Source organism: Hoplias malabaricus, chromosome 12 (genome assembly GCF_029633855.1).
Source record: "Hoplias malabaricus isolate fHopMal1 chromosome 12, fHopMal1.hap1, whole genome shotgun sequence".
NCBI classification, from domain to species: Eukaryota; Metazoa; Chordata; class Actinopteri; order Characiformes; family Erythrinidae; genus Hoplias; species Hoplias malabaricus.
In genome coordinates, this window is record NC_089811.1 from 16,676,631 (window position 1) to 16,695,446 (window position 18,816).

Here is an 18,816-nt window from a genome sequence, read left to right on the forward strand (position 1 = left end):
GCCCGCATCCCACAGGGAAGCTCTACGAATGAAACTTTGAACGGAGTCGATATCTCGAAAACTGTGGGCGGAGTTAACCGGACAAGAATGAACGATCCTCAGAATGAAGGGCAGCAAACGTAACACTAGAGGTCTGCATTTCCAGGAGGAAACGCGAGATGTTGCGCCGCCTAAACCCCTGCCCCCCGATCCGCGTCTTTCCCGCTTAAAGCGAGGCCCTCGATACGGTAAACCCGCGTGGGTCACTAGGCGACGCTTATGGTGAAGGAGTTTACTGCTAAGCTGTCGGTAGTGGGATGTTAAGAGAGCACTGTCCCACAGCAGTTTACATTGGACTCTATGGAGCTCTGTAGGCCGTGAATGGAAAACGATACATTTTGAATTCCACCTTTAAAAACAATTCCACCTTAAGAAACCCAGAATTGTATTGAAATGTCCACATCACAGGCCAAAAGAGTCTTAAAAGCAAAAAAAGATGGCCAATACATTTTAAATACCACCTTAATAAAAATTCCACCTTAAGAAACCCACAGTTGTATTGACACGTCCACCTTTAAAAATGACCACTTTAAATAAAGCTTAAAATGTCGAAAAGACAGGCAGTATATTGTGAATGAGGTATTCTTAAAAAATTCCACCTTAAGAAACCCTGGATAATTAAGACGTCCCCCTTAAAAATGACCTTTAAAGTGTTACAGACTGCCTGTGTATTTCTGTGGCCCTCACAGCTCTTCCACTCAGTCTCTGCCTCTGCCCCTCCCCCTCCCCCCTCTGTCTCTCACACGCACGCTCACAGAATACAACTGACAGACTCAGGATTCAATGAATTTCGACCGGTTGCGCACCTTCCAAAAAACCTCAAATATCTCAAAAACTTTTCCAGGTCCAAAAATGAACGAAGCATACCGTAGCAACAAGGAGAGTCTGGTGCTCGAGATGGTGTAAACATTTTTGCACTTTGAGCGAGATTTGATGGTGTAATTACGAGTTAAAAACAGGCAAAGTTTTGAAAATCTGCGTGCCGAGCCGCTCTTAAAATACATTGAGCTCTATGGGAGGAAAACCCTCCCAAGTGTCAAACAAAAATTCATAACTCAAGAACGGTATTCTCAAACGGTCTGAAACTTACAAGTGTGAGAAAGGGGAAATTTCTCTACCATTTAAAGTTTAAATGAAGTCTGTAGGTGAAAGTATAAGGAAGTTATGGTGAAATGTTCGGCAGAAAATTGAAAAAGAAAAAAAATAATTTCAATGGGTTCCTATGGGAGCGTACCCACCCTCCGAACAAATGCTTATAGCTCGGAAAGTTTTCCCCACATCACTTAACCGTATATACCGTTGCGACAAGGAGAGTCTGGGGATCGATGTGGTATAAAAAAATTGCAGATTAAGTGAGAATTGAGCATGTTATGACGAGTTAAAAACAGGAGAAAATTTTAGAAACCGCACTCTGAGCTGCTCCAAAAATACATTGAACCCTATGGGAGCCGAAACCCTCCCTAGTGCCGAACAAAAATTCATAACTCAAAAACCGTATTTTCAATAATGTTCAAATTTAGAGGTCTTAGAAAGGACAAGTTTCTCTACCATTTAAAATTTAAATGAAGTTTCTAGGTGAAAGTATGAGGAAGTTATGGCGATTTGTTCGGCTGAAAAGTGAAAAACCCGTTTTCTGAGAAGGAATCTACAGTGTATGATGTCACCCACTCTAAGAGCCTCCCATTGAAATGAATGGAGGGATTTTGAAGGAGTGATAGAAAGGGAAGGATGAGTGCAAAAATTCCGAAAACGGAAGTGATGGGAGCCGGTACGCCCGGGTCCGACCGTCTGAAATCCCGTGTCCGTAGCTTGAAAAATGACCGAGTTAGAGCACTTTGAAAATTAATTCCATAGAAATGACTGGGGAAAAACGGAGCGATAAACGAGTGTAGCGGACGAACGAGTGCGGGTATTGGAAAGCTGTATACAAGCCCACATCGTCGCTATAGGACGCACGATTTCCAGGTGGAACGGAGTCGATAGCTCGAAAGCTGCGGGACTAGTTAAGCGGACAAGGAAACGTGGAATATGCTTAAAGCAGCAGGCGCAACATAACTAGAGGTCTGCATTTCCAGGAGGAAACGCGAGATGTTGCGCCGCCTAAACCCCTGCCCCCCGATCCGCGTCTTTCCCGCTTAAAGCGAGGTCCTCGACACGGTAAACCCGCGTGGGTCACTAGGCGACGCTTATGGTGAAGGAGTTTACTGCTAAGCTGTTGGTAGTGGGATGTTAAGAGAGCACTGTCCCACAGCAGTTTACATTGGACTATGTGGAGCTGTGTAGGCCGTGAATGGAAAACGGGGTCAAAGGTCATGAAGCGGGTGGGCTATCGGCCCATAAATTCACGTGGTGGGACCTTGGACTCTCGGGTCTGCCCGTTTGAGTTCTGGTGTCTCTAGCTCGAAAACTGAGCGTGTGACAGCAGTTTGAAAGTTTGACAAAAGTTTATGGACATTTTTCCATTCATTCCTATGGGAGAAAAGATGAAACTTCAAATGCTTACTGTGCGAAAACTATGCAAATTTTCCAAAAGCTGTATACAAGCCCACATCCCACAGGGAAGCTCTACGAATGAAACTTTGAACGGAGTCGATATCTCGAAAACTGTGGGCGGAGTTAACCGGACAAGAACGAACGATCCTCAGAATGAAGGGCAGCAAACGTAACACTAGAGGTCTGCATTTCCAGGAGGAAACGCGAGATGTTGCGCCGCCTAAACCCCCGTCCCCCGATCCGCGTCTTTCCCGCTTAAAGCGAGGTCCTCGATACGGTAAACCCGCGTGGGTCACTAGGCGACGCTTATGGTGAAGGAGTTTACTGCTAAGCTGTTGGTAGTGGGATGTTAAGAGAGCACTCTCCCACAGCAGTTTACATTGGACTCTATGGAGCTGTGTAGGCCGTGAAAGGAAAACGGGGTCAAAGGTCATGAAGCGGGCGGGCTATCGGCCCATTATTTTACGTGGCGGGACCGTGGACTCTCGGGTCTGCCCGTTTGAATTCTGGTGTCTGTAGCTCGAAAACTGAGCGTGTGACAGCACTTTGAAAGTTTGACAAAAGTTTATGGACATTTTTCCATTCATTCCTATGGGAGTAAAGATGAAACTTCAAATGGTTACTGTGCGAAAACTATGCAACTTTTCCAAAAGCTGTATACAAGCCCGCATCCCACAGGGCAGCTGTACGAAACAAACTTTGAACGGAGTCGATATCTCGAAAACTGTGGGCGGAGTTAACCGGACAAGAATGAATGATCCTCAGAACTCAGAATGAAGGGCAGCAAACGTAACACGAGTGTAGCGGACGAACGAGTGCGGGTATCGGAAAGCTGTATACAAGCCTACATCGTCGCTATAGGACGCACGATTTCCGGGTGGAACGGAGTCGATAGCTCGAAAGCTGCGGGACTAGTTAAGCGGACAAGGAAACGCGGAATAATAAGAAGAATAATAATAATATGACTTAAGAAGAACAATATATTGCGCGCTGCTGAAGCAGCTTGCGCAACATAACTAGAGGTCTGCATTTCCAGGAGGAAACGCGAGATGTTGCGCCGCCTAAACCCCTGCCCCCCGATCCGCGTCTTTCCCGCTTAAAGCGAGGTCCTCGGTACGGTAAACCCGCGTGGGTCACTAGGCGACGCTTATGGTGAAGGAGTTTACTGCTAAGCTGTCGGTAGTGGGATGTTAAGAGAGCACTCTCCCACAGCAGTTTACATTGGACTCTATGGAGCTGTGTAGGCCGTGAATGGAAAACGGGGTCAAAGGTCATGAAGCGGGTGGGCTATCGGCCCATAGTTTCACGTGCTGGGACCGTGGACCCTCGGGTCTGCCCGTTTGAGTTCTGGTGTCTCTAGCTCGAAAACTGAGCGTTTGACAGCAGTTTGAATGTTTGACAAAAGTTTATGGACATTTTTCCATTCATTCCTATGGGAGAAAACACGAAACTTCAAATGCTTACTGTGCAAAAACTATGTAACTTTTCCAAAACCTGTATACAAGCCCGCATCCCACAGGGAAGCCCTACGAATGAAACTTTGAACGGAGTCGATATCTCGAAAACTGTGGGCGGAGTTAACCGGACAAGAATGAACGATCCTCAGAATGAAGGGCAGCAAACGTAACACTAGAGGTCTGCATTTCCAGGAGGAAACGCGAGATGTTGCGCCGCCTAAACCCCCGTCCCCCGATCCGCGTCTTTCCCGCTTAAAGGGAGGTCCTCGATACGGTAAACCCGCGTGGGTCACTAGGCGACGCTTATGGTGAAGGAGTTACCTGCTAAGCTGTTGGTAGTGGGATGTTAAGAGAGCACTCTCCCACAGCAGTTTACATTGGACTCTATGGAGCTCTGTAGGCCGTGAATGGAAAACGGGGTCAAAGGTCATGAAGCGGGTGGGCTATCGGCCCATAATTTCACGTGGCGGGACCGTGGACTCTCGGGTCTGCCCGTTTGAATTCTGGTGTGTCTAGCTCGAAAACTGACCGTGTGACAGCAGTTTGAAAGTTTGACAAAAGTTTATGGACATTTTTCCATTCATTCCTATGGGAGAAAACACGAAACTTCAAATGCTTACTGTGCGAAAACTATGCAAGTTTTCCAAAAGCTGTATACAAGCCCGCATCCCACAGGGAAGCTCTACGAATGAAACTTTGAACGGAGTCGATATCTCGAAAACTGTGGGCGGAGTTAACCGGACAAGAATGAACGATCCTCAGAATGAAGGGCAGCAAGCGTAACACTAGAGGTCTGCATTTCCAGGAGGAAACGCGAGATGTTGCGCCGCCTAAACCCCCGTCCCCCGATCCGCGTCTTTCCCGCTTAAAGCGAGGTCCTCGACACGGTAAACCCGCGTGGGTCACTAGGCGACGCTTATGGTGAAGGAGTTTACTGCTAAGCTGTTGGTAGTGGGATGTTAAGAGAGCACTGTCCCACAGCAGTTTACATTGAACTCTATGGAGCTGTGTAGGCCGTGAATGGAAAACGGGGTCAAAGGTCATGAAGCGGGTGGGCTATCGGCCCATAGTTTCACGTGCTGGGACCGTGGACCCTCGGGTCTGCCCGTTTGAGTTCTGGTGTCTCTAGCTCGAAAACTGAGCGTTTGACAGCAGTTTGAATGTTTGACAAAAGTTTATGGACATTTTTCCATTCATTCCTATGGGAGAAAACACGAAACTTCAAATGCTTACTGTGCAAAAACTATGTAACTTTTCCAAAACCTGTATACAAGCCCGCATCCCACAGGGAAGCCCTACGAATGAAACTTTGAACGGAGTCGATATCTCGAAAACTGTGGGCGGAGTTAACCGGACAAGAATGAACGATCCTCAGAATGAAGGGCAGCAAACGTAACACTAGAGGTCTGCATTTCCAGGAGGAAACGCGAGATGTTGCGCCGCCGAAACCCCCGTCCCCCGATCCGCGTCTTTCCCGCTTAAAGCGAGGTCCTTGATACGGTAAACCCGCGTGGGTCACTAGGCGACGCTTATGGTGAAGGAGTTTACTGCTAAGCTGTTGGTAGTGGGATGTTAAGAGAGCACTCTCCCACAGCAGTTTACATTGGACTCTATGGAGCTCTGTAGGCTGTGAATGGAAAACGGGGTCAAAGGTCATGAAGCGGGCGGGGTATCGGCCTATAATTTCACGTGGCGGGACCGTGGACTCTCGGGTCTGCCCGTTTGAATTCTGGTGTCTGTAGCTCGAAAACTGAGCGTGTGACAGCAGTTTGAAAGTTTGACAAAAGTTTATGGACATTTTTCCATTCATTCCTATGAGAGTAAAGATGAAACTTCAAATGCTTACTGTGCAAAAACTATGTAACTTTTCCAAAAGCTGTATACAAGCCCGCATCCCACAGGGAAGCTCTACGAAACAAACTTTGAACGGAGTCGATATCTCGAAAACTGTTGGCGGAGTTAACCGGACAAGAATGAACGATCCTCAGAATGAAGGGCAGCAAACGTAACACTAGAGGTCTGCATTTCCAGGAGGAAACGCGAGATGTTGCGCCGCCGAAACCCCCGTCCCCCGATCCGCGTCTTTCCCGCTTAAAGCGAGGTCCTCGGTACGGTAAACCCGCGTGGGTCACTAGGCGACGCTTATGGTGAAGGAGTTTACTGCTAAGCTGTCGGTAGTGGGATGTTAAGAGAGCACTCTCCCACAGCAGTTTACATTGGACTCTATGGAGCTCTGTAGGCCGTGAATGGAAAACGGGGTCAAAGGTCATGAAGCGGGCGGGGTATCGACCTATAATTTCACGTGGTGGGACCGTGGACTCTCGGGTCTGCCCGTTTGAGTTCTGGTGTCTCTAGCTCGAAAACTGAGCGTGTGACAGCAGTTTGAAAGTTTGACAAAAGTTTATGGACATTTTTCCATTCATTCCTATGGGAGTTAAGATGAAATTTCAAATGCTTACTGTGCGAAAACTATGTAACTTTTCCAAAAGCTGTATACAAGCCCGCATCCCACAGGGAAGCTCTACGAAACAAACTTTGAACGGAGTCGATATCTCGAAAACTGTGGGCGGAGTTAACCGGACAAGAATGAACGATCCTCAGAATGAAGGGCAGCAAACGTAACACCAGTATATTGTGAATGAGGTCTTTTTTAAAAATTCCACCTTAAGAAACCCTGGATAATTAAGACGCCCCCCTTAAAAATGACCTTTAAAGTGTTACAGACTGCCTGTGTATTTCTGTGGCCCTCACAGCTCTTCCCCTCAGTCTCTGCCTCTGCCCCTCCCCCTCCCCCCTCTGTCTCTCTCACACGCACGCTCACAGAACACAACTGACAGACTCATGATTCAATGAATTTCGACCGGGGAGCACCCTCCAAAAAATCACCCGTAGCTCGAAAACTTTTCCCAACCAAAATTGAACGAAGCATACCGTAGCGACAAGGAGAGTCTTGTGCTCGAGATGGTGTAAAAATTTTTGCACTTTGAGCGAGATTTGATGGTGTAATTACGAGTTAAAAACAGGCAAAGTTTTGAAAATCTGCGTGCCGACCCGCTCTTAAAATACATTGAGCTCTATGGGAGGAAAACCCTCCCAAGTGTGGAACAAAAATTCATAACTCAAGAACGGTATTCTCAAACGGTCTGAAACTTACAAGTTTGAGAAAGGGGACATTTCTCTACCATTTAAAATTTAAATGAAGTCTGTAGGTGAAAGTATAAGGAAGTTATGGTGAAATGTTCGGCAGAAAATTGAAAAAGAAAAAAAATAATTTCAATGGGTTCCTATGGGAGCGTACCCACCCTCCGAACAAATGCTTATAGCTCGGAAAGTTTTCCCCACATCACTTAACCGTATATACCGTTGCGACAAGGAGAGTCTGGGGATCGATATGGTATAAAAAAAAATTCAGATTAAGTGAGAATTGAGCATGTTATGACGAGTTAAAAACAGGAGAAAATTTTAGAAACCGCACTCTGAGCTGCTCCAAAAATACATTGAACCCTATGGGAGCCGAAACCGTCCCTAGTGCCGAACAAAAATTCATAACTCAAAAACCGTATTTTCAATAATGTTCAAATTTAGAGGTCTTAGAAAGGACAAGTTTCTCTACCATTTAAAATTTAAATGAAGTTTCTAGGTGAAACTATAAGGAAGTTATGGCGATTTGTTCGGCTGAAAAGTGAAAAAACGGCTTTTTGCCACTGAAACTACAGTGGATGACATCACCCCCACTCTAAGAGCCTCCCATTGAAATGAATGGAGGGATTTTGAAGGAGGAAAAGAAAGGGAAGGATGAGTGCAAAAATTCCGAAAACGGAAGTGATGGGAGCCGGTACGCCCGGGTCCGACCCTCTGAAATCCCGTGTCCGTAGCTTGAAAAATGACCGAGTTAGAGCACTTTGAAAATTAATTCCATAGAAATGACTGGGGAAAAACAGAGCGAAAAACGAGTGTAGCGGACGAACGAGTGCGGGTATCGGAAAGCTGTATACAAGCCCACATCGTCGCTATAGGACGCACGATTTCCAGGTGGAACGGAGTCGATAGCTCGAAAGCTGCGGGACTAGTTAAGCGGACAAGGAAACGCGGAATAATAAAAATAATAATAAAAATAATAATAATATGACTTACGGATAACAATATATTGCGCCGCTGCTTAAAGCAGCAGGCGCAACATAACTAGAGGTCTGCATTTCCAGGAGGAAACGCGAGATGTTGCGCCGCCTAAACCCCTGCCCCCCGATCCGCGTCTTTCCCGCTTAAAGCGAGGTCCTCGATACGGTAAACCCGCGTGGGTCACTAGGCGACGCTTATGGTGAAGGAGTTTACTGCTAAGCTGTCGGTAGTGGGATGTTAAGAGAGCACTGTCCCACAGCAGTTTACATTGGACTCTATGGAGCTGTGTAGGCCGTGAAAGGAAAACGGGGTCAAAGGTCATGAAGCGGGTGGGCTATCGGCCTATAGTTTCACGTGGTGGGACCGTGGACCCTCGGGTCTGCCCGTTTGAGTTCTGGTGTCTCTAGCTCGAAAACTGACCGTGTGACAGCAGTTTAAAAGTTTGACAAAAGTTTATGGACATTTTTCCATTCATTCCTATGGGAGTAAGGATGAAACTTCAAATGCTTACTGTGCGAAAACTATGCAACTTTTCCAAAAGCTGTATACAAGCCCGCATCCCACAGGGAAGGTCTACGAAACAAACTTTGAACGGAGTCGATATCTCGAAAACTGTGGGCGGAGTTAACCGGACAAGAACAAACGATCCTCAGAATGAAGGGCAGCAAACGTAACACTAGAGGTCTGCATTTCCAGGAGGAAACGCGAGATGTTGCGCCGCCGAAACCCCTGCCCCCCGATCCGCGTCTTTCCCGCTTAAAGCGAGGTCCTCGGTACGGTAAACCCGCGTGGGTCACTAGGCGACGCTTATGGTGAAGGAGTTTACTGCTAAGCCGTCGGTAGTGGGATGTTAAGAGAGCACTCTCCCACAGCAGTTTACATTGGACTCTATGGAGCTGTGTAGGCCGTGAAAGGAAAACGGGGTCAAAGGTCATGAAGCGGGTGGGCTATCGGCCCATAAATTCACGTGGTGGGACCGTGGACTCTCGGGTGTGCCCGTTTGAATTCTGGTGTCTGTAGCTCGAAAACTGACCGTGTGACAGCAGTTTGAAAGTTTGACAAAAGTTTATGGACATTTTTCCATTCATTCCTATGGGAGAAAAGATGAAACTTCAAAGGCTTACTGTGCGAAAACTATGCAACTTTTCCAAAAGCTGTATACAAGCCCGCATCCCACAGGGAAGCTCTACGAAACAAACTTTGAACGGAGTCGATATCTCGAAAACTGTGGGCGGAGTTAACCGGACAAGAACGAACGATCCTCAGAATGAAGGGCAGCAAACGTAACACTAGAGGTCTGCATTTCCAGGAGGAAACGCGAGATGTTGCGCCGCCTAAACCCCTGCCCCCCGATCCGCGTCTTTCCCGCTTAAAGCGAGGTCCTCGATACGGTAAACCCGCGTGGGTCACTAGGCGACGCTTATGGTGAAGGAGTTACCTGCTAAGCTGTTGGTAGTGGGATGTTAAGAGAGCACTCTCCCACAGCAGTTTACATTGGACTCTATGGAGCTCTGTAGGCCGTGAATGGAAAACGGGGTCAAAGGTCATGAAGCGGGTGGGCTATCGGCCCATAATTTCACGTGGCGGGACCGTGGACTCTCGGGTCTGCCCGTTTGAATTCTGGTGTGTCTAGCTCGAAAACTGACCGTGTGACAGCAGTTTGAAAGTTTGACAAAAGTTTATGGACATTTTTCCATTCATTCCTATGGGAGAAAACACGAAACTTCAAATGCTTACTGTGCGAAAACTATGCAAGTTTTCCAAAAGCTGTATACAAGCCCGCATCCCACAGGGAAGCTCTACGAATGAAACTTTGAACGGAGTCGATATCTCGAAAACTGTGGGCGGAGTTAACCGGACAAGAATGAACGATCCTCAGAATGAAGGGCAGCAAACGTAACACTAGAGGTCTGCATTTCCAGGAGGAAACGCGAGATGTTGCGCCGCCTAAACCCCCGTCCCCCGATCCGCGTCTTTCCCGCTTAAAGCGAGGTCCTCGACACGGTAAACCCGCGTGGGTCACTAGGCGACGCTTATGGTGAAGGAGTTTACTGCTAAGCTGTTGGTAGTGGGATGTTAAGAGAGCACTGTCCCACAGCAGTTTACATTGAACTCTATGGAGCTGTGTAGGCCGTGAATGGAAAACGGGGTCAAAGGTCATGAAGCGGGTGGGCTATCGGCCTATAGTTTCACGTGGTGGGACCGTGGACTCTCGGGTCTGCCCGTTTGAGTTCTGGTGTCTCTAGCTCGAAAACTGACCGTGTGACAGCAGTTTGAAAGTTTGACAAAAGTTTATGGACATTTTTCCATTCATTCCTATGGGAGTAAAGATGGAACTTCAAATGCTTACTGTGCGAAAACTATGTAACTTTTCCAAAAGCTGTATACAAGCCCGCATCCCACAGGGCAGCTCTACGAATGAAACTTTGAATGGAGTCAATATCTCGAAAACTGTGGGCGGAGTTAACCGGACAAGAATGAACGATCCTCAGAATGAAGGGCAGCAAACGTAACACTAGAGGTCTGCATTTCCAAGAGGAAACGCGAGATGTTGCGCCGCCTAAACCCCCGCCCCCCGATCCGCGTCTTTCCCGCTTAAAGCGAGGTCCTCGATACGGTAAACCCGCGTGGGTCACTAGGCGACGCTTATGGTGAAGGAGTTTACTGCTAAGCCGTTGGTAGTGGGATGTTAAGAGAGCACTCTCCCACAGCATTTTACATTGGACTCTATGGAGCTCTGTAGGCCGTGAATGGAAAACGGGGTCAAAGGTCATGAAGCGGGTGGGCTATCGGCCCATAATTTTACGTGGTGGGACCGTGGACCCTCGGGTCTGCCCGTTTGAGTTCTGGTGTCTCTAGCTCGAAAACTGACCGTGTGACAGCAGTTTGAAAGTTTGACAAAAGTTTATGGACATTTTTCCATTCATTCCTATGGGAGTAAAGATGAAACTTCAAATGCTTACTGTGCGAAAACTATGTAACTTTTCCAAAAGCTGTATACAAGCCCGCATCCCACAGGGAAGCTGTACGAAACAAACTTTGAACGGAGTCGATATCTCGAAAACTGTGGGCGGAGTTAACCGGACAAGAATGAACGATCCTCAGAATGAAGGGCAGCAAACATAACACTAGAGGTCTGCATTTCCAGGAGGAAACGCGAGATGTTGCGCCGCCTAAACCCCCGCCCCCCGATCCGCGTCTTTCCCGCTTAAAGCGAGGCCGTCGGTAGGTAAACCCTCGTGGGTCACTAGGCGACGCTTATGGTGAAGGAGTTTACTGCTAAGCTGTTGGTAGTGGGATGTTAAGAGAGCACTCTCCCACAGCAGTTTACATTGGACTCTATGGAGCTCTGTAGGCCGTGAAAGGAAAACGGGGTCAAAGGTCATGAAGCGGGTGGGCTATCGGCCTATAGTTTCACGTGCTGGGACCGTGGACCCTCGGGTCTGCCCGTTTGAGTTCTGGTGTCTCTAGCTCGAAAACTGACCGTGTGACAGCAGTTTTAAAGTTTGACAAAAGTTTATGGACATTTTTCCATTCATTCCTATGGGAGTAAAGATGAAATTTCAAATGCTTCCTGTGCAAAAACTATGTAACTTTTCCAAAAGCTGTATACAAGCCCGCATCCCACAGGGAAGCTCTACGAAACAAACTTTGAACGAAGTCGATATCTCGAAAACTGTGGGCGGAGTTAACCGGACAAGAATGAACGATCCTCAGAATGAAGGGCAGCAAACGTAACACTAGAGGTCTGCATTTCCAGTAGGAAACGCGAGATGTTGCGCCGCCTAAACCCCCGTCCCCCGATCCGCGTCATTCCCGCTTAAAGCGAGGTCCTCGGTACGGAAACCCTCGTGGGTCACTAGGCGACGCTTATGGTGAAGGAGTTTACTGCTAAGCTGTTGGTAGTGGGATGTTAAGAGAGCACTCTCCCACAGCAGTTTACATTGGACTCTATGGAGCTCTGTAGGCCGTGAATGGAAAACGGGGTCAAAGGTCATGAAGCGGGTGGGCTATCGGCCTATAATTTCACGTGGCAGGACCGTGGACTCTCGGGTCTGCCCGTTTGAATTCTGGTGTCTCTAGCTCGAAAACTGACCGTGTGACAGCAGTTTGAAAGTTTGACAAAAGTTTATGGACATTTTTCCATTCATTCCTATGGGAGTAAAGATGAAAGTTCAAAGGCTTCCTGTGCAAAAACTATGCAACTTTTCCAAAAGCTGTATACAAGCCCGCATCCCACAGGGCAGCTCTACGAAACAAACTTTGAACGGAGTCGATATCTCGAAAACTGTGGGCGGAGTTAACCGGACAAGAATGAACGATCCTCAGAATGAAGGGCAGCAAACGTAACACTAGAGGTCTGCATTTCCAGGAGGAAACGCGAGATGTTGCGCCGCCTAAACCCCCGTCCCCCGATCCGCGTCTTTCCCGCTTAAAGCGAGGTCCTCGGTACGGAAACCCTCGTGGGTCACTAGGCGACGCTTATGGTGAAGGAGTTTACTGCTAAGCTGTCGGTAGTGGGATGTTAAGAGAGCACTCTCCCACAGCAGTTTACATTGGACTCTGTGGAGCTCAGTAGGCCGTGAATGGAAAACGGGGTCAAAGGTCTTGAAGCGGGTGGGCTATCGGCCTATAGTTTCACGTGGTGGGACCGTGGACCCTCGGGTCTGCCCGTTTGAATTCTGGTGTCTCTAGCTCAAAAACTGACCGTGTGACAGCACTTTGAAAGTTTGACAAAAGTTTATGGACATTTTTCCATTCATTCCTATGGGAGAAAGATGAAAGTTCAAAGGCTTCCTCTGCAAAAACTATGCAACTTTTCCAAAAGCTGTATACAAGCCCGCATCCCACAGGGCAGCTCTACGAAACAAACTTTGAACGGAGTCGATATCTCGAAAACTGTGGGCGGAGTTAACCGGACAAGAATGAACGATCCTCAGAATGAAGGGCAGCAAACGTAACACCAGGAGGAAACGCGAGATGTTGCGCCGCCTAAACCCCTGCCCCCCGATCCGCGTCTTTCCCGCTTAAAGCGAGGTCCTCGACTCGGTAAACCCGCGTGGGTCACTAGGCGACGCTTATGGTGAAGGAGTTTACTGCTAAGCTGTTGGTAGTGGGATGTTAAGAGAGCACTCTCCCACAGCAGTTTACATTGGACTCTATGGAGCTGTGTAGGCCGTGAATGGAAAACGGGGTCAAAGGTCATGAAGCGGGTGGGCTATCGGCCCATAATTTTACGTGGTGGGACCGTGGACCCTCGGGTCTGCCCGTTTGAGTTCTGGTGTCTCTAGCTCGAAAACTGACCGTGTGACAGCACTTTGAAAGTTTGACAAAAGTTTATGGACATTTTTCCATTCATTCCTATGGGAGAAAACACGAAACTTCAAATGCTTACTGTGCAAAAACTATGTAACTTTTCCAAAACCTGTATACAAGCCCGCATCCCACAGGGATGCTCTACGAATGAAACTTTGAACGGAGTCGATATCTCGAAAACTGTGGGAGGAGTTAACCGGACAAGAATGAACGATCCTCAGAATGAAGGGCAGCAAACGTAACACTAGAGGTCTGCATTTCCAGGAGGAAACGCGAGATGTTGCGCCGCCTAAACCCCCGTCCCCCGATCCGCGTCTTTCCCGCTTAAAGCGAGGTCCTCGATACGGTAAACCCGCGTGGGTCACTAGGCGACGCTTATGGTGAAGGAGTTTACTGCTAAGCTGTCGGTAGTGGGATGTTAAGAGAGCACTGTCCCACAGCAGTTTACATTGGACTCTATGGAGCTCTGTAGGCCGTGAATGGAAAACGGGGTCAAAGGTCATGAAGCGGGTGGGCTATCGGCCCATAATTTCACGTGGCGGGACCGTGGACTCTCGGGTCTGCCCGTTTGAATTCTGGTGTCTGTAGCTCGAAAACTGAGCGTGTGAAAGCAGTTTGAAAGTTTGACAAAAGTTTATGGACATTTTTCCGTTCATTCCTATAGGAGTAAAGATGAAAGTTCAAAGGCTTCCTGTGCAAAAACTATGCAACTTTTCCAAAAGCTGTATACAAGCCCGCATCCCACAGGGAAGCTCTACGAAACAAACTTTGAACGGAGTCGATATCTCGAAAACTGTGGGCGGAGTTAACCGGACAAGAATGAACGATCCTCAGAATGAAGGGCAGCAAACGTAACACTAGAGGTCTGCATTTCCAGGAGGAAACGCGAGATGTTGCGCCGCTTAAACCCCCGTCCCCCGATCCGCGTCTTTCCCGCTTAAAGGGAGGTCCTCGATACGGTAAACCCGCGTGGGTCACTAGGCGACGCTTATGGTGAAGGAGTTTACTGCTAAGCTGTCGGTAGTGGGATGTTAAGAGAGCACTCTCCCACAGCAGTTTACATTGGACTCTATGGAGCTCTGTAGGCCGTGAATGGAAAACGGGGTCAAAGGTCATGAAGCGGGCGGGGTATCGGCCTATAATTTCACGTGGTGGGACCTTGGACTCTCGGGTCTGCCCGTTTGAATTCTGGTGTCTCTAGCTCGAAAACTGAGCGTGTGACAGCAGTTTGAAAGTTTGACAAAAGTTTATGGACATATTTCCATTCATTCCTATGGGACAAAAGATGAAACTTCAAATGCTTACTGTGCTAAAACTATGCAACTTTTCCAAAAGCTGTATACAAGCCCGCATCCCACAGGGAAGCTCTACGAATGAAACTTTGAACGGAGTCGATATCTCGAAAACTGTGGGCGGAGTTAACCGGACAAGAACGAACGATCCTCAGAATGAAGGGCAGCAAACGTAACACTAGAGGTCTGCATTTCCAGGAGGAAACGCGAGATGTTGCGCCGTCTAAACCCCTGCCCCCCGATCCGCGTCTTTCCCGCTTAAAGCGAGGTCCTCGATACGGTAAACCCGCGTGGGTCACTAGGCGACGCTTATGGTGAAGGAGTTTACTGCTAAGCTGTTGGTAGTGGGATGTTAAGAGAGCACTCTCCCACAGCAGTTTACATTGGACTCTATGGAGCTCTGTAGGCCGTGAATGGAAAACGATACATTTTGAATTCCACCTTTAAAAACAATTCCACCTTAAGAAACCCAGAATTGTATTGAAATGTCCACATCACAGGCCAAAAGAGTCTTAAAAGCAAAAAAAGATGGCCAATACATTTTAAATACCACCTTAATAAAAATTCCACCTTAAGAAACCCACAGTTGTATTGACACGTCCACCTTTAAAAATGACCACTTTAAATAAAGCTTAAAATGTCGAAAAGACAGCCAGTATATTGTGAATGAGGTATTCTTTAAAAATTCCACCTTAAGAAACCCTGGATAATTAAGACGTCCCCCTTAAAAATTACCTTTAAAGTGTTACAGACTGCCTGTGTATTTCTGTGGCCCTCACAGCTCTTCCCCTCAGTCTCTGCCTCTGCCCCTCCCCCTCCCCCCTCTGTCTCTCTCACACGCATGCTCACAGAATACAACTGACAGACTCATGATTCAATGAATTTCGACCGGGGAGCACCCTCCAAAAAATCACCCGTAGCTCGAAAACTTTTCCCAACCAAAAATGAACAAAGCATACCGTAGTGACAAGGAGAGTCTTGTGCTCGAGATGGTGTAAAAATTTTTGCACTTTGAGCGAGATTTGATGGTGTAATTACGAGTTAAAAACAGGCAAAGTTTTGAAAATCTGCGTGCCGACCCGCTCTTAAAATACATTGAGCTCTATGGGAGGAAAACCCTCCCAAGTGTCAAACAAAAATTCATAACTCAAGAACGGTATTCTCAAACGGTCTGAAACTTACAAGTTTGAGAAAGGGGAAATTTCTCTACCATTTAAAGTTTAAATGAAGTCTGTAGGTGAAAGTATAAGGAAGTTATGGTGAAATGTTCGGCAGAAAATTGAAAAAGAAAAAAAATAATTTCAATGGGTTCCTATGGGAGCGTACCCACCCTCCGAACAAATGCTTATAGCTCGGAAAGTTTTCCTCACATCACTTAACCGTATATACCGTTGCGACAAGGAGAGTCTGGGGATCGATATGGTATAAAAAATTTGCAGATTAAGTGAGAATTGAGCATGTTATGACGAGTTAAAAACAGGAGAAAATTTTAGAAACCGCACTCTGAGCTGCTCCAAAAATACATTGAACCCTATGGGAGCCGAAACCGTCCCTAGTGCCGAACAAAAATTCATAACTCAAAAACCGTATTTTCAATAATGTTCAAATTTAGAGGTCTCAGAAAGGACAAGTTTCTCTACCATTTAAAATTTAAATGAAGTTTCTAGGTGAAACTATGAGGAAGTTATGGCGATTTGTTCGGCTGAAAAGTGAAAAAACGGCTTTTTGCCACTGAAACTACAGTGGATGACATCACCCCCACTCTAAGAGCCTCCCATTGAAATGAATGGAGGGATTTTGAAGGAGGAAAAGAAAGGGAAGGATGAGTGCAAAAATTCCGAAAACGGAAGTGATGGGAGCCGGTACGCCCGGGTCCGACCGTCTGAAATCCCGTGTCCGTAGCTTGAAAAATGACCGAGTTAGAGCACTTTGAAAATTAATTCCATAGAAATGACTGGGGAAAAACAGAGCGAAAAACGAGTGTAGCGGACGAACGAGTGCGGGTATCGGAAAGCTGTATACAAGCCCACATCGTCGCTATAGGACGCACGATTTCCAGGTGGAACGGAGTCGATAGCTCGAAAGCTGCGGGACTAGTTAAGCGGACAAGGAAACGCGGAATAATAAAAATAATAATAAAAATAATAATAATATGACTTACGGATAACAATATATTGCGCCGCTGCTTAAAGCAGCAGGCGCAACATAACTAGAGGTCTGCATTTCCAGGAGGAAACGCGAGATGTTGCGCCGCCGAAACCCCTGCCCCCCGATCCGCGTCTTTCCCGCTTAAAGCGAGGTCCTCGATACGGTAAACCCGCGTGGGTCACTAGGCGACGCTTATGGTGAAGGAGTTTACTGCTAAGCCGTCGGTAGTGGGATGTTAAGAGAGCACTCTCCCACAGCAGTTTACATTGGACTCTATGGAGCTCTGTAGGCCGTGAATGGAAAACGGGGTCAAAGGTCATGAAGCGGGTGGGCTATCGGCCCATAATTTTACGTGGTGGGACCGTGGACCCTCGGGTCTGCCCGTTTGAGTTCTGGTGTCTCTAGCTCGAAAACTGAGCGTGTGACAGCAGTTTTAAAGTGTGACAAAAGTTTATGGACATTTTTCCATTCATTCCTATGAGAGAAAAGATGAAACTTCAAATGCTTACTGTGCGAAAACTATGTAACTTTTCCAAAAGCTGTATACAAGCCCGCATCCCACAGGGAAGCTCTACGAGACAAACTTTGAACGGAGTCGATATCTCGAAAACTGTGGGCGGAGTTAACCGGACAAGAATGAACGATCCTCAGAATGAAGGGCAGCAAACGTAACACTAGAGGTCTGCATTTCCAGGAGGAAACGCGAGATGTTGCGCCGCCTAAATCCCTGCCCCCCGATCCGCGTCTTTCCCGCTTAAAGCGAGGTCCTCGATACGGTAAACCCGCGTGGGTCACTAGGCGACGCTTATGGTGAAGGAGTTTACTGCTAAGCTGTCGGTAGTGGGATGTTAAGAGAGCACTCTCCCACAGCAGTTTACATTGGACTCTATGGAGCTGTGTAGGCCGTGAAAGGAAAACGGGGTCAAAGGTCATGAAGCGGGCGGGCTATCGGCCCATAATTTTACGTGGTGGGACCGTGGACCCTCGGGTCTACCCGTTTGAATTCTGGTGTCTGTAGCTCGAAAACTGACCGTGTGACAGCACTTTGAAAGTTTGACAAAAGTTTATGGACATTTTTCCATTCATTCCTATGGGAGAAAAGATGAAACTTCAAATGGTTACTGTGCGAAAACTATGTAACTTTTCCAAAAGCTGTATACAAGCCCGCATCCCACAGGGAAGCTCTACGAAACAAACTTTGAACGGAGTCGATATCTCGAAAACTGTGAGCGGAGTTAACCGGACAAAAACGAACGATCCTCAGAATGAAGGGCAGCAAACGTAACACTAGAGGTCTGCATTTCCAGGAGGAAACGCGAGATGTTGCGCCGCCTAAACCCCCGCCCCCCGATCCGCGTCTTTCCCGCTTAAAGCGAGGTCCTCGATACGGTAAACCCGCGTGGGTCACTAGGCGACGCTTATGGTGAAGGAGTTTACTGCTAAGCTGTCGGTAGTGGGATGTTAAGAGAGCACTCTCCCACAGCAGTTTACATTGGACTCTATGGAGCTCAGTAGGCCGTGAATGGAAAACGGGGTCAAAGGTCATGAAGCGGGTGGGCTATCGGCCTATAATTTCAGGTGGTGGGACCGTGGACCCTCGGGTCTGACCGTTTGAATTCTGGTGTCTGTAGCTCGAAAAATGACCGTGTGACAGCAATTTGAAAGTTTGACAAAAGTTTATGGACATTTTTCCATTCATTCCTATGAGAGAAAAGATGAAACTTCAAATGCTTACTGTGCGAAAACTATGCAACTTTTCCAAAAGCTGTATACAAGCCCGCATCCCACAGGGAAGCTCTACGAATGAAACTTTGAACGGAGTCGATATCTCGAAAACTGTGGGCGGAGTTAACCGGACAAGAATGAACGATCCTCAGAATGAAGGGCAGCAAACGTAACACGAGATGTTGCGCCGCCTAAACCCCCGTCCCCCGATCCGCGTCTTTCCCGCT